This window comes from Psammomys obesus, unplaced genomic scaffold (assembly GCF_907164565.1).
Source record: "Psammomys obesus unplaced genomic scaffold, mPsaObe1.curated_primary_1811, whole genome shotgun sequence".
NCBI classification, from domain to species: Eukaryota; Metazoa; Chordata; class Mammalia; order Rodentia; family Muridae; genus Psammomys; species Psammomys obesus.
Genome location: NW_026590062.1, coordinates 28,798,780 through 28,814,867, shown reverse-complemented (window position 1 = coordinate 28,814,867; position 16,088 = coordinate 28,798,780). Strand labels below are relative to the sequence as shown.

Genomic DNA, 16,088 nt, shown 5'->3' with positions numbered 1-16,088 from the left:
GAAATAATGATCTGAGGAGCCCGGACTTGAGTTTATTTTGTGAAATATGTCTCCCCTGTAATGAAACCTGCAGTTCAGTCAATCAGTGTGGAATTGTAAAAGCCTCAAAAAAAAAAAAAAAAAAAAGAGACTGGATATCAGGATACCAAAGGAGGAGGGCTGTTGCTGTGGTTACCATATCCTTCTGTCTGTCTGTCCTTCCACCACCTGCCTGCCTACCACCTCCCCTCTGGTCTCTGCTTTTGCCATATCTCTGTGCAACCTGCTCTGTGATCTCCCTTCCATATGCCTATATTTGAATTCTGGTATCTTCCAGCTTTGGTCATTGCTGTTAACAAGTTTAGTTCTTTGTTCAGATTCTTCAAGAGGCCTACTTTGTTTTATGCCATGTCCAAACCGTCGGTACTTTAAGGCAGTTTGCATTTTCTAGAGCATGAGATTGAACCAAAAATTTGGAAAATTGGTTAGGTTAGGTATCATGAGCTGCCCAAATTTATTTGGGAAAAATAATGTACCCTTTTTTTTTTTTGTCAACTTGACACAAATGGAGACCTGTCTGGGAAGGTAGAGTCAGTTGAGAAAAGGCCTCTCTAAGCTAAGCCGTAGTCTGTGGGGAACTGTCTTGATTAATGATTGTGGGAGGGCCTAGCTCATGTGGGTGACGCTTCCCCAGGACTGCCTGTCTTGGCTTGTATAAAGAAAGCAGGCTGAGCGAGCCAGCAATCGGTGCTCCTTCATGACTTCTACTTTAGTTCCTGCCTCCAGGTTTCTGCCCTGACTTACCTCAGTGATGTTACCTGGAAGTATAAGCTGAACTCAACCCTTCTCAAGCTCCTTGTAGTAGTCGTGCTTCATTATAGCAATAGATACCCTAACCAAGACAGAATGAGATTAATAAACACAGTTAAGTCTCCTGTAATGACACTATTCAGATAGCTAAGCATCTTGGTGTCTTTCTTGTAATATATTTTTTTCCTGTTTAAATATATCAGAATTAGGCTGGGTGATGGTAGTGCATTCCTTTAATTCCAACACTAAGTATCTGTCTTTACCAAATACAGCATGGGAGTCAAATATCCCAAGATAAAATTTAAATAGCCTGGCAGAGTTCTGATTTATATCTCTGCATCAGAAATTGTGATACCTTTAGAGTTAAGAAATAGCAAACACTGTCAGGCAATCATGGCACACATTTTTAATCCCAGCACTCAGAAAGCAGAGGCAGGCAGATCTCTGAGTTTGAGACCAGCCTGGTCTATAAGAGTGAGTTTCAGTACAGCTAAGGCTTCACAGAAAAACCCTTCTTTGAAAACCAAAAAAAAAAAAAAACCTTAACAACAACAAGAAACCCTGTATAGTTGAGTATGATTTTATTAATTATTTGCTTTTAAAACTAATACTGTGTGGCACTAATAGTTACTATGTATTATCTTTGCTTTGTCTTGCATTGCTTACCAGTCCTTTTGAAAGGAGTTAAGTATATCTAACTTTCAAGGTACTTAACATAATGTCTCATAAAAAGTAGATGATTAGGTAATTTTATTAAAATGTATTTATTAGTTTTGAAGTCTCATCTGGGACTATGAGAAATGCATTGATAAAGTTCAAGTTCAGGAGAAGTGAAAAGGAAAAACTGTGGCATCTAGGATGAGCCTCGATTGCTTTACTACAACTGCGTGTGTTGTTTGTCGGCTTTGGGGGTTCTCCCAGAGCAGCAGTCACACTGTGCTGGGCTTGCTGGGCTTCGTTGAGGTTGGCTGAATTCTGACGGAGCCCTAAAGTGCTCCTACTTGTATAATGCATCTCCTTGAGTAAGGGTAGAAGCTGAGGATGCGTTGTTACCGCTTGTGTGATTATGCTACCCTATTTGGCAAAGGGGAGATTTTCCTAGGGAATTAAGGTAAACATACAGGTACCCCTGATCCATTTTGCTTTTATGTCATAGTCCAGAAGCCAGACTGACCTTGAACTTGCAGCAGTACAATTGCGTGAATAGAATGCAACTCAGGAGATTATTACTGTCTGTGAGGATGGAACAGGAGCAGCTTCTAGAAACAGTGTGTGGTCTCCTGCTGACAGCCGGTGAAGAAATGAAGTCTTCAGTCCTGCAACTGCTAGGAACTGAAACTGCCAGCAAATTAAATGAACCCCAAAGTGTGCATTCTTCCCAGGAGCTTCCAGATATGAAGCCTTGACTGCGGCTAGACATCAGGCAGGGAGACAGCAGAAGCTGCCTTATTTCTGACCTGTGGAACTGCAGGCTAATGAGTGGGAGTTTTGTTTTAAAACTCTTATTTCATGTGTACAAGTGTTTTGCTTGCCTGTATGTATGTGTATCACATCGGAATCCCTGGAACTGGAGTTATAGGTGGTTGATAGTCACTTTGTGGGTACTGGGAAAGCGGTTCTCACACACCGCTTTCTCTGAGCAGGTGTGTGAGTGTGTGGTGGCTGCCTCTGGAATTGAACCTGGGTCCTCTGGAAGAGCAGCCAGCCATCTCTCCAGCCCCGAGTGGGTCTTTTTTTTAAGCCCACTGTGTCAGAAAACCAACATAGTATAAGGACTGGCTAATTTTTAGCTTGTCTGATTTCAGTCATTTTTTTTTTTTTTCTGGATGTGAAAGGGCAGAGTTCTCACTAAGACACAGGCTCATGCTAGTCTAGCTAAAGACACTGGTGTTTGGGTCAGGAGGTCAGTGCATCTTTGTTTTAATACTGGAGAAGTTATTGTTCCAGGCACTGGATACTCAGTTTGGATGGTTAGCATATTCCCAGACAAGGCAGACCTGTGTGGAAGTCAGGTCTATTAACGAGTCTGGTATTTAAGGAGAGTGAGAAGAGTACAGCTTTTAATGGTCACTGTGTACTAGAGCGTGTGAAAGTGGACCACTGCCAGCTCATCTGGAGATTCCTGATACCAGCTTTTAACAGCTACGGAGAGAGTAACCACGATTTAGCAGCTTACAGCAGTGCAGTCCAAGCACTGGCTCATTGGGTTCCTTTTGCTCAAGACTATGTTTCTTTTGAAACTAGTATCAGCTAGGACTGTTGTCTCATTGGAAGCTCATGGTCCAAGCTTACTGACTATTGGCACAATTCAGTCACTTATAATAGAACTGTGTGCCTCTGCTTCTATGGGACCTCTTCACAACTGGTATTTGTCTCTTGAAGAACTGTACACTTACAGCCTTGTCAATTTCTGACTCTTTAAATCTTTCTGAAATTTTATTTCATTATTTGGTATCTGAATTCATAGGTCAGGGAACAACTTGTCAAAGTCCTCTTCCCCTCTCTTTAAAGACAGAATCTTACTGTGTATCTAAGGCTGGCCCAGAACGAACAGAGATCCGCCTGCCTTTGCCTCCCTCCCATGCGCCACTGTTTAAGGCTTTACACTGCCACACCTGGCCGGTTCTCTCTGCCTTCTGTCCCGATCCCTGAGCTCTCATGTCGGCAGCTTTGTTGACAGGTACCTTAACCCAGTGAGCCAGAGCCTTCTGAGCCCTAAGGCCTGATCCTGCTTATGCTGCCAGGGAGGGGTTGGTCAAGGTCTATGGACTAGGGTCTAGACTTCTGGCTCAGGTCTAGACACAGTTCACATCTCAGAGGGAACAGAGCTATGCAGCACTGTGCCTGTTCTGATCTTACTCAGTGTGTGTTTATTTCAGACTTTAGCTTTGTGGGGGTAGTTTTATTTTGGTAATCTTTTTTCTTTTCATAGGTGGGGATTTGATAAAAGGAAATGTCTTTTCTCTAGTTTCCAAGCACCTCATAGCCAGGCTTTCTGTTTGGGCTTTTATAGTCTGAGAGTTGTGTATTATTAGAGGAATTCAGTTCTCACTGGAGTTTGAAGGTTTTCACTTAAAAATCTACTTACTACATGGAGACACTGGGGAGAGGAAGTGAGAATTGCACAGTTAAAATATTAACAAATGAAGGAATGTATTATTCCTCAGTTATATTCTGCATTTTTTCAATACAATGGCTTCTAGTAAAAAGCATAGCTAGCCTAAAATTAAAGCAATTAAGAAAAATAAATGTTCCGTTGTGGGAATTTTGACAGTGCACAAAGACAAAGATGTCTTTGCCCATTAAAATGAACACTAAGGAATCCAAAGTGTTTTCATGAGCTGCATTTCCACAGTTCCTGTCCGCTGTGAGAGATGATCGCCTCAGGCCACAGTGACTGTCTGTGTGACAGAGTTAACCTGCCTGCACTCTAGGGAAACTGTCAGGAAATAGGCCTTAAATTAGTAATGTAAAAGAATGTTCTCAGAGCTATGGCAGTCAGGTGTTGATTGACTGAGGGAGAAAGTAAGAAAGTAGGCTAATGGAAGATGACATCCCAGCTCAGCTGGTGGCTCTTAGCTTAGCTGACCCAGGGCTGCTCCTGCCTTCTGCCTATTTTTCTTGAGAGGTTGTAACTCTCTCAAGGATGCAGGATAAACATACAGACTTGTGAATCAGATACCTGGAAGTAGACCCCATTTCTCTCGAGTCTCCCCAAGCCTGCTTCCTGTGTAGTGATGGTCCAAACTGTTTAATATGGCACTGAGCAATATAGTGGTGGGCCATGGGTTCCTGGCTCATACTCGAGCTGTCAGCCCCAGCAGGCAGGAGTCATAATTGTTTAGGATTGCAGGTGCAGGGCAATAATAAGAAACAGGCTCTTCGTGGTTACCAGTTTTATATCCTCTCCAGACACTTTTCCCATATTGCCTGCACCCTGGGTGGACCGCTTCTCCCCACTCCTTGAAATGCCACAGTCCCACACCTAAGCTCGTTTTACATCTACCCTGCTGTTGCCCTTCTCACATTGGAGCCGAGGGTTTTTTCTTTATAGAGAGAATACCATGATGTTATCTAACTGTTGTGGTAGAGGACTGTAGTGAAAGGTTGCTTTTCATAAAAGTAACAAGACATTTTTAGTGTGTGTTATAATCCATTAAGAGTGAAATATATATAACAAAACCCAATCTAAGAAATAGAAAAAAAATGAAGCAACATATTAAACTCAGAATATATATTTACTATATAAATATATGTTTATAAAATACATTTTGCTCTGGATATGATGTTTCAAACATATCCCACTTAGTCTAAGCCACTTAAGTGGTAGTTCTAGTTGGTTCTGCCTCTGGTGAAAGTGGAGAAGGCAGGTGAATGTGGGAGGAAGCAGGAAGAGAGAAAAGCTGAAAAAGACAAATGCCACCTCTGTTCTCCTGCAACTCCTTATTTGGCCATTTCCAGTCTCCCGAGTTTGTCCTTCCATCTGTGTTTCAGTTGTACTTTTAGATCTCCTGTGAATAATCTTAGGTATCTCTGAGCTCAGTGATCAAGATGCTTTAGTCTTCACAACCTTCTTTTCCTGACTCACTGTCACCCAGCTGTTTCTAGCTGAGCTCATTGTCTCTAGCTGGGCTTGTCTAGAGCTCTGGCCTCTGGAATTCCTATGCGTTGCTGCCTACCCATGCCCATGCTTGGTGGAAGCTAGTAGTGCCTTAAGTTAATAGAGTCTAAAAGGATTTTATTTATTAGTCACAAGAGGGACTCTGTGCAAGAGTTTGGAGCCCTGCTTCTGCCACTCAGCGCCATACATGCAGTGTGTGGCACGGCACAGTGTGGCACAGGAAGGGCTCTTGCTGTCGTTGCTGTTAGCAGTCTGCTCTAATAGGCTCTAGTTTTCTGCTTAGTGAACCCAGCTGTCTTTAAACCAATTTAATTTATTTTTTGTAATTATAGCATGAAAAGAGCTAGCCAGTCAGCCCTCTCTCTTGTCTCTGTCTCTGTCTCTCTGCCTACCTGTCTCTCTCTCTGTCCAGTTATCACTGGTGCTTTTGAGACAGGCTCTCCCTGTGCAGCCTGATTGGCCTTTAACTGTGATCCTCTTGTTTGCCTGCTGAGTGTTGAGATTGCCGGTGTATGGCACCACTCAGGGACTTTGTTATCTCTGCCTCCTCCAACCTGTCTCTTGCATATGATTTTATCAGAAGATATAGCTTAATTTTGGAGGCTTAGTAACGGTATTTTGCTTTTAAAGCTTATTTACCGCTTCTGAATACTCAGAAGTAATATGAGCCATTTAAAGTTTTGCTGAAGCAGGCACAGTTTTTTTTTAATCTTAATTTTAAATTTTTTCTTTGCATTTTTCTTCCTATTTTTTTAAAAAACACTAAGCCATCTAGCCAGCCCTTTGACTCGTTATCACTGTATCACTCATCTATTTATTTATTATTTATCCTATATCACTCATCTGCCAACTGACATTCTGACTTTCTGACATTCTCACGTGATGGGCTGCAGATCTAGTCTCCCTTGAGTCTGCTTGTTTGACACGAAGTTCATCTAGACCTGTAAACTTGAGCATCCACAAAACTGGAATCACCGCTCATGTTTTCTGGAGGACATGGGGGACACAGAGAGGCTTGTGCTCTCACACTTCCTCCTTGAGCTTGACATGTCTGTTTAGTCTAGGCCACCTTTGCCAGTTTCAAGATTGTGTTCATTGAGTCACAAAGGTGTCACATGTGATTTTCCTCTTCGAAACTGTGTGTTTATTTACTATTGCTATGCTATCAGCGCCAGGTTTCATTTGTTGTGTATTGAGACATGGCTATACACTATAGCTGAAGCAGGCATAGGACTCATGGTCCTTCCACTTTAGTCTCCTTAGTGCTGAGATGTAAGCACTCATCGCCGTGCCCAACTTTATAGTTCCTTGCTGTTTTTATAACAAGCATGTTTTTGGTTCTCTTACACCGTCACTGTCTTAAAGTCTTCTCACTGTGATTTTGAGTTATTAGTTGAGAATATTTTAAGACTTCATCTTGTCTCTTCATTTCAGCATATCTCTTTTTAAAAAATATTTTGGTGTAATTTCTAGAATGATTGAGTTCTGCTCATAATCTGGATCAAGGAGAATGCAGCAAGTGTGATTAAGTTTTATAAAGCAGATTCTGTAGTTTAATACTGACCATTTCTTTAGCATTGCAAAAGGTATTTATTATGTGAACATTTTGCTGTTTTTTTTTTGTTTTTGTTTTTGTTTTTTTTTGTCTCTCCTTTCTCTTTAACATCAGCTTAAGACAGCTGAGCATGCAGCCAGTAATAGGGGCACCATATCTAATTGGAAACATAGATGGTCCTGTGTCTTGCACACACATATTAGATGTTTTCCTCCATTTCTTCTGTGGAACTATTTCAATACAGTCAAGTTCGGTTAATGGCCCATGTAGGTTTAGGCTTGTACTCGGGGTCCTCGTGATGGAGCAGACTGACCATGCTGACCTGGTAAGCACTCTCTGACCCAGTTCTCCTGATACCAGCCCCAGGGGAGCCAGCAGCTAGAGCATTGGTTGATATTTGAAAATAGAGTGTTCTTGCAGCTATAGATTAGGTTGTTCAGTCAACTGAGGAGAAAAGGAATCTAACTATAGGTGATAGTGATGATAAATTTGGAGGTAAGTAAGTGTTAAATATTGAATCTGGGGATTGAAAAATGGGAGAGGCTTAGTGTAACGAGCGATTCAGTGTAGCTAACATATAGTTAGGTATGCAGACCTTTCCTTAGATATTTGAAGGTAAACATTTTCCCGGCAAACTTTGGATCTTGCGGTAGAAGTGCCTTAAAAGCAGCTCTGGCAACAAATGTTAAGCTTTCTGCGGAGAGAGAGTGCACATGACTTAAAGAGGGCTTGCACGCTTTATCACATGTATCGTGTGTACTCTGTTGCAGTAATGAAATGCTGTGACTTAGAAACTTGTAAAGAAAAGTTTAGTTTGCTCAGAATTTGGAGGCCGAATTAGAGATCAAGCACCGATCCATGTGTTTAGTCTTTGGTGAGAGTCTCCTATGGTAGATGGTATCACAGTTGGAGCTTGTTCAAGAGGGAGGTGCCACACGGTGAGATCGAGAGCTAGAGAGAAACTGGGGCATGGTAAGTCAGCACCCCAGGATGGCCTTCCTCTTGAATAAAGCCCAGGACTTTGTAACATCACCAACCTGGGAGCAACCTTCCAACACAGGAGTCTCTTAAAAACCACATCCAAATCCCATTAGGTTTCTAGAAAGAGAAAGCAAGCTGCTGTACAGAAAACTAGTGGTTAGCACTAGTTAGCAGAGTGCCGTCCACATACACTGTGTCCCGTTTGCAGCCAGGGCTATTTGTCCACACAGTGTGATAGTGTTTTATTGCTGTTTCAAAGTGTAGTTAACCCAGAAATTAAAAGTCCTGTGATAGAAACAGATGCTGTTCTTATGGAATGAAAATAAAGTTTAACCTTATTTGTTATTTAAATGAATTCTTTTTAAATTGGAGAATTATGTGGGTAGCTTTCAACATAATTTTTCAATATGAGATACTTAGAACTAATTTAGGTTTAGTTAGCTCAGTATTTATCACATTAGATTATTACTTATTGTAGAGGTTAATAGCAATTTATTTTTCTTGGAAAATTTTAGGGTCTTATGGATTGGAGACTCAGCCAAAACTGGTGACTTTCTAAAGCAGCTAGTTCAAGAATTTACTAGGCTTTTGTATTAATGAGCATGTTCACTTCCCTTTTAGTCAGTTTAGCAGCTTAAAAGCCTCTGTAGTTAGAACATGAATCTAGTATACACATTGTACAGATGGGCTTTTTTGTTTTGGCACACTCTGCTTTGTCTTCAAAGACGACCTTTGTGTCCCCAAATGTCGGGCTTTTGTTAACAGTGCTCTTACTTTGACACTCGTGTGTTTATCTAGGGAGTAACCTCTTGACAGTGTCCATGTCTGTAGCTCAAGAGAAGCAGCGGTTCAGAACACCCCTGTCAGCGTCTTTATTTCCCCTTCATGCTACAGCCTGAGAGTGGGTTTGCTTTCTCCTCCACTGCACATTCCAACACTGAGTTCCTTACTGCCTTGACTAATGTCCTATCCCAGTTTTGTTGAGGTATTGTGCTGTGAAAAGTCCTCCTGTGCCACACCTCTGTCCTCGTCCAGCTCACACAGTCATCCTTTCATCTCTGTGTGAGTGTAACTCAGATCAGCTTCACAGTCTCTGTTGGCTTCTCCATTGTACTGTTTATGATCCCCAGCAAAGCAAGGAGTATATGTAGAAATAAAACTGTCCTTTCTTGATAATTAATATTTAGATAAGTAATCATCTAGTTTGTCTTAAATTGAAACATGTTCAAGAGGTTACCTGTACTGGCGGAACTATTTGGATCATGGGTATAATATTGCTGCCCACTGTTCCAGCATTCCTGAAAGTGCTGTAAAATTCACCCTGCTTGTGACATAATTAAAACCTAACATTCTTTTTCACGAATATTACCATTGATGTGATTCTGAGATTCTATGGTATCCTAATGATAAGATCACACAGAGAGCCTTGGTGCTTTCAATTATATCCCTAGTCCTAAATGTTTAGAGTGATGTCTTGTGATGATTCATGTTTGTTTTTATCTTGTGTGTGTGAGTATTTTGCCTATAAGTATTTATGTGTTGTATGTGAATGCCTAGCACCAGCAGAAGCCAACAGAGGGCACTGGATCACCTGGCCAGAACTCACAGACAGTTGTGATCTGCTTTGTTGTGTTGGGATGAGACAGAGTTTCTGTGCAAGAGCAGCAAGTGCTCTTAACTGCTGAACCATCTTTCCTGCCACCAATATTCAGATTTGAAGCTGACCCCCCACATTTGTTTTTCTTGGTCTGTGGTGTTATGTAGTACTTTTATAGGGTTTGGTTTCACTGAGTTACCCATAGCATGCTTACAGTGGTGACTGGAAGTCAGCTGTCTGTATTGACTGCTGGCTCTGGAGCTATTTGCAGGTTTATCACATTTGCTTTGTATTTCTCACAGTTATTTACTTGGCTTTTTCTTAATTATACTTGACGTATGTGTATATCAATTCAATCCTGGTAAGATTTCAAAGTGTAAATATGGTAATGATTCATTTGAGCTCTTCCACGGCTAACTTATTATATTGCCTGATAACTTAGCGGTGTTTCTGAAATAAATAAATAAACAGATAGATAGATAGATAGATAGATAGATAGATAGATAGATAGATAGATATTTTAAAAGAAGGCATTTTGAAATAATTTTGAATTATTAGGAAGTTGCAAAAATAACATTGTGTTTATGTTTTTTGTTCTTTGACACAGGCTGACCCTGAACTCTGTGTATCTGAGGATGGTCTTGAACCTCCTGATCTGCCTCCATAGAGAACATAATATTTATGCATATCCTTTTAAAACTTTCCTTTGGTGCTAAATCCTATAGAAACTGTAGTACAGATTCCAAAACATTGCTGAGAAAGTTTTTGTACAATATTAAACTACAACCCGGGTTTGTTTGTTTAATTAGCAGTTTTTGTTTGTGTGTGAGCACACTTGTGCACACGTGCCTATACACACACACACACACACACATGCACACACGCGCGCGCGCGCGCAATGATGCAAATGTGGTGGCCAGAGTACAGCTTGTGTGAGTTCATTCTCTTTTCTCCCGTGTCAGTTCCACAGAGTGATTCAGACACCAGACTTAGCAGAGCAATAACCCAAGGCCCTCCTATCTGTCTTTTTATCTGTAGCATCAATGTCCATTCCAGAATCCTACCATTGCCTTTAGTTGGTTTTCTTTTCAGTCTCTTCCTATTTGGTATAGTTTCTCATTATCTATTTCTCCTAATCTTATCAAAGAGCTCTGGATCCTCACCAGGAATAGTCATTAAGATAATTTTTAAGGGTAGGGAGATCAAAGAATACATAAGAGCATCCTTTGGCCATACCTAGTGAGGTAGACCAGTGCATAGATACAGCATGCCAGCATACTGGTGCCTGGGATGGAAGGCTTTTGTACTATCTGAATAAAAGAGAAGGTAACAATTGGGTGCCTATGTTGAGACAGCTTTTTCAGAAGAAATAACACTGATTTGATCTGGACCTTAAAGAATCAGGAAACAATTCCTTTGGAGAACTGGGAAGAAAGAGAAGGGCTCATGGGTGGTGGGGTAAGATTTGTTTATTTATTTATTTATTTTTATGTGCATTGATGTTTTGCCTGCATAGGTCTGTGCATGAGGGTGTTTGAACTGGAGTCACAAGCAGTTGCAAGCTGCTGTGTGGGTGCTGGGAATGGAACCTGGGTCCCCTGAAGAGCAGCCAGTGCTCCTAACCGTTGAGCCATCTCTCTAGCCTGGAAGAGAAGGACAGTATGGGTAGAAAAAACAGTGTGCCTCACAAACTGTTTGCAAACTGGCAGTGCTTCCTGGCAGCAGAGCAGGGTGTGTAGGGATTTTCCAGAGATACAAAGATACAAGCTACTTTTATAATCATGCCTTCAGACCTAAGGAGTGTATTTTGGGAAGTTTTTATATACCAGTTAGCTATACTAATGACCATTTAATTTGTGATTACTGCCTCTAGTTTTAGAATGTACAACAATTAGATCTTTATTGTCCTCTTGGAGAAACAAAGGAAACAAATAACTGTGCAGCTATTACATTAGCATCTAGTATTGTAAAAACTGTTGATCATATGAATTCATTTTATGTTCTCTCTTAGAACTCCATATAAGACAGGCACTGTTTAAGTGCAGGAGATCAAACAGCATAAAAACACAAAATTCTGCTCTTGTTCTGATGTTTTCTGGTGGTTCTGGGTAAAATATATTTCATCTAGTATTGTAGTGGCCTGCTAGCATTTGTTACCTGCCTAACGTAGGCAGTTTGTGGTATCAGTCAAGGGAGCTGGATACATGAAAGAGCGAACGATTTCATTGTATACAGGCTTGCTGATGAAAATAATTTTAGCCAGACATGGTAGCGAACACCTTTAATTCCAGCACTTGGGAGGCAGAAGCAGGCGGATCTCTGTGAGCTTGAGGTCTACAAAGAGAGTTCCCAGGGCAGTCAGGGCTGTTACACAGGGAAACCTGTCTCAAAACTTCACCCCTCCCCCAAATAGTAATAATGATGTTTGTTTATTCCACATTCTTGCAACTCCACTGAGGATGGAACATGGAACCCAGGGCCTAATGTATGCCAAGTCAGTGGTCTATTACTTAGCTAAGTCTCTAGCCACTTTTTTGGAGGGGGTAGGGAGAAGGGTTCCAGACAGGGTTTCTCTGTAGCTCTGGCTGTTCTGGAATTCGCTCTTTACACCAGACTGCCCCTGAACTCTCAGAGATCTACTGCCTTTGCCTCCCGAGTGCTAGGTTCGAAGGTGCCACCACCGTCTAGCTCTAGCCCACTGTTTGAGTCAGTCTCACTGTGCTGCCAGTGCTGCCCTTGAGCTCGGGAACTTCCTGCCTCCGTTTTCTGTGTGCTGGGATTGCTGACAGCTGCGTAGCATCCTGTCTCCCACCTTCATTCTTAACGGGTAATTTGCTAGATCCTGAACTCTTGGTGGTTATTTTCTTTGAACACATTAAAGATACTACCACATTGTCCTCTGACTTCAGTTGCCAGTCTAAGATAACTGCCTGTTTTTTGTAATACTTCAAAAACATTTCTTTTGAAAATTTTTTTGCAATATACCCTCAATTTGGATTTCTTTTTAATTTATCCTGCTAGGGCTCTGGGTGAAAAACTGATTTATTTCCTCAACTATTATTTTTTCTTTTATTATTCTTTGCTTAACTGTCTTCTTTGGGTGTCAAAAAATAAAACATGGGCGATATTAACAATGTCTGATATTTTCAATATAGTATTAAAAATAAGATGATAAAAATATGGAAGATAGTCTAATCCTGGAGTAACAAGTGTGTCACTTGGGCCTTCCGTGAACATGCACTAAATACCTGATGTGTTAGAAGTGGGTGTTTCTCCTGCGTTCACACCTCTCAAACTTAACCCTGCTTTGTTTGAATGGACGCTCCAGAAACTGGCCCAGCAGGTTCCTCTGAACTCTATTTCACTATTGGCTTTTGGGTGCTCTTGGCAATTCTCTAGGAGAGCTTTGAACACTGGCTGGATTTGTTTCACTTGTAAACAAAATGCTTAAGCCAGTGTTGATTTTTGTGGCGGCTCTGTTGCTTAGAGTGAGGTGCTAATGAGGTGTGGGTCATAGGTCAAACCTCTGGTTAAGCTTTCCTCTGGCCTATGGCCACAGTACCTGATTCCCTTGCTAGCTGCCTTGCACATGTGCTCATTATGGGGACTGAGCGGGAGGACAGAGATGAGCACAGGGAAGGCCTGCTCCTGCCAAGAGGTAGTGTGAGTGTCTGTAGCAGTGTCAGACTGAGTCTTCCTTAAAGCAGCTCGTGAGTGTATGGGTTGCCTGTAACAAATTGAGAATACAGCTCACATCTTAAAGCGCGCTTCAATGTAAAGATGACTGTCTGTAACAGAGCATTGCTTCAGACCAGATATTTGAAAAAAAATTTTTTTGAATTCTTTAAAATGAAGAAATGTGGGTATTACAATTCATATTTTTACACCGATTTTGTTTCTAATTTATGTGTGTGTGTGTGTGTGTGTGTGTGTGTGTGTGTGTGTGAGTGAATGAATGAATGAGTGAATATATGCTCCCTTGAGTGCAGCTGCCCAAGACATCAGATCTCTTGGCGCTATTCTGGCAGTTATGAACCTCCCTATATGGGTGCTAGGAACCAAACTCATGTCTTCTGGAAGGGAAGTACCTCATCTTAACCACTCACTGAGCCATCTCCCAGCTCCTAGAGGTTAAAACTTACACAGTGTGAGTGGAGTGGGCGCCTGCAGAGCTGGCGTTATAAAGAAGCCTGCCGAGTTTAGGAACTGCCTTCCAGTCCGCTCTATCCCACCAGTCCCAGCCAACCTCCTCTTAGAATGAGGGAGGGAAGGATCGCGTTTCTAGAAAAGCACACATGCATTTTATTTATGAAAGCATTTGTAATAATTTACAAATGACTCCACGGATTTCATCAAATGTATTCCCCCTTTAACATTTCAGTTGTGATGGCCTAAATCTGACCAGGAATTGAGACATCTCTTCATGATGTCTTTTAAGCTAGTAAATAGTCTGATTTCCTTTGTGACTTGAACGGTTTGGGAGGGGTTATTGGGGGAAGGTATGAGTCTTACTCTTTAGTCCAGACTTTGTAGATAAAGAATTCAGCAGTCCTCCTGCCTCAGCCTCTCAAGTGCTGAGATTACAGGTGTAAGCCACTGTGTCTGATATGACTTGCGTTCTTAATCTACTTGCCTAAAATAGGGGGAGCGGGGCTGGGGAGAGAGGGTGTGTAAGTTCTTAAAGCTATTTCCTATCCCCTTGGGAATCTTTTGACTAATATTGAACCTCAGTATGTTGTATATGCAACAGTGGGGGAGGGTAATCAATAAACCTTTTATTTTCATAGTCTTTTATTTTGATGCGTGTTAGGATAGAAACTCACTGCCTTTAAACGTGTACCTTTAAGCATGATATTTATTTTCTTTTAAAAACTTTTATTGTAATTTATATGTATGGCTGTTTTGCCTATATGCATGTTTGTGTGCAGTGCCCATGGAGACCAGAAGAGGGTGTCAGATCCCCTGGAACTGGAGTTACAGATGGTTAGTTGCGAGCTGCCATGTGAGTTCCAAGAGTCCAACCAGGTTCTCAGCAAGAACTGCTGAGCCATCTCCCCAGGCTAGACACATTTGTTCATTCATTCTTTCTCCCTCTTTCCGTCTCTCCTCCTCCTCCTCCTCTCTCTCTTTCTCTCTCTCAGTGGGGGTGAGGTTTCAAGACAGGGTCTCTCTGTGTATTAGGCAGTGTTCCTAACATTGGGGGATTGATCAAAGAGCAAAACACACTAATCTTTGCCCTCATGAAATTCATTTACATTCAAATGAGACAGATTATAACAAGTAATTATATCATATATCAGCTGGCAATAACTCACATGGAAAAAAAAAGCTGTGGAAGAGGTAACAGAGTGGTATGGGAAGGAAGACGGCATTTCTATTTTAAGTAGTTTGATTAAATGCCATTTAATCCAACTTCTAAAGGAAGTGAGTGTGTCATTCTGGATACCAGAAATAGCAAATGCAAAAACCTTGACGTATGCTGGGATTCTTTTGAAATATAGGAGGCTGGGCATCTGGGTTTGAGCACAAGCAGGGAGCAGCGAGCAGCGAGGAAGCAATAGTGGCAGAGACACAGGCATTCTGGTCCCCAGAGCCATCAGAGAGCCCTTGCTGACACTGGACGGGGAGTGCAGGGTCTTAGGGAAAGACTTAGAAGGTTTTTCGGTTTTTCAAGACAGGGTTTCTCTGTGTAGCCTCGGCTGACCTGGACTTGCTTTGTACACCAGACTGGCCTCAAACTCACACCAATCTGTGATGCTTCTGTCTCCTTGAGTGCTGGGATTAAAATGTGTATGCTACCAGAAGTTTTAATAAGATGTTTCATGTTTAGAATAAGCTATAAGGTGCACCTAGGAAGCAGGTAGGGAGGTGCTGTGAATCAAGCAGGCGATACAGGGATAGGGTTGCAGGGTGGTAAGCGAAGGCCAGATTCTGTATCTGTGTGGAAGTACAGATGAGCAGTGTTTGGTTAGACTTGGTGCAAGTGTTAGGAAAAGCGAGGTATCTAGGTTGTCGGCTTGAATAAGTAGGAAGCTGAGACGGACAAAAATTAGAGTGAGAGTGAAGAGGAGCGAGCACGCGGCAGGAGACACACTGCTCCTTACAACTGTGAGCTTCTTACGCGGGGTAGGCTCCACCCTGTGGCTCTGTGCACCCTGACACTTGCTTTTACTTTCAGTTTATTACTGTAGGTAGCTTTCCTGGAACGTTTCTGTTAAAACTGCAAATAAAATGGTCATAATATAGCTCTTTTGGTGCAGGTTTGTTTGTTTGTTTGTTTTTAACCTCTTTCATGAGCCATTGGCTTTCAGATAGCAGTATATGCCAGTTTGGTGTCTAATTGGGTTATAGCAAGGCATCCTTATACACACACGGGAGTTGTATACCCAAATGAGAGCTTTATTAGGCAAAGAGCGAAATGACTAAAAGCCATGATTTTACAAGAGTTTGATGTGTGAGGAGGGGGGCTTATCACCCTTGCAAATAAGTATCTTGGTTGAATGCTCCTATAATAATTCACTATTAAGTTTTTAAAATGTAAACTT

The 16,088-nt window shown here is 41.6% G+C and overlaps 1 protein-coding gene across 5 annotated transcripts in view; it reads left to right on the top strand.

Moving 5' to 3' along the window:
• The window catches only part of Kat6b (lysine acetyltransferase 6B), a 164,900-nt gene that overhangs the window by 63,293 nt on the left and 85,519 nt on the right, over positions 1 to 16,088 (top strand). The gene's annotated exons all lie outside the window — the stretch shown is intronic.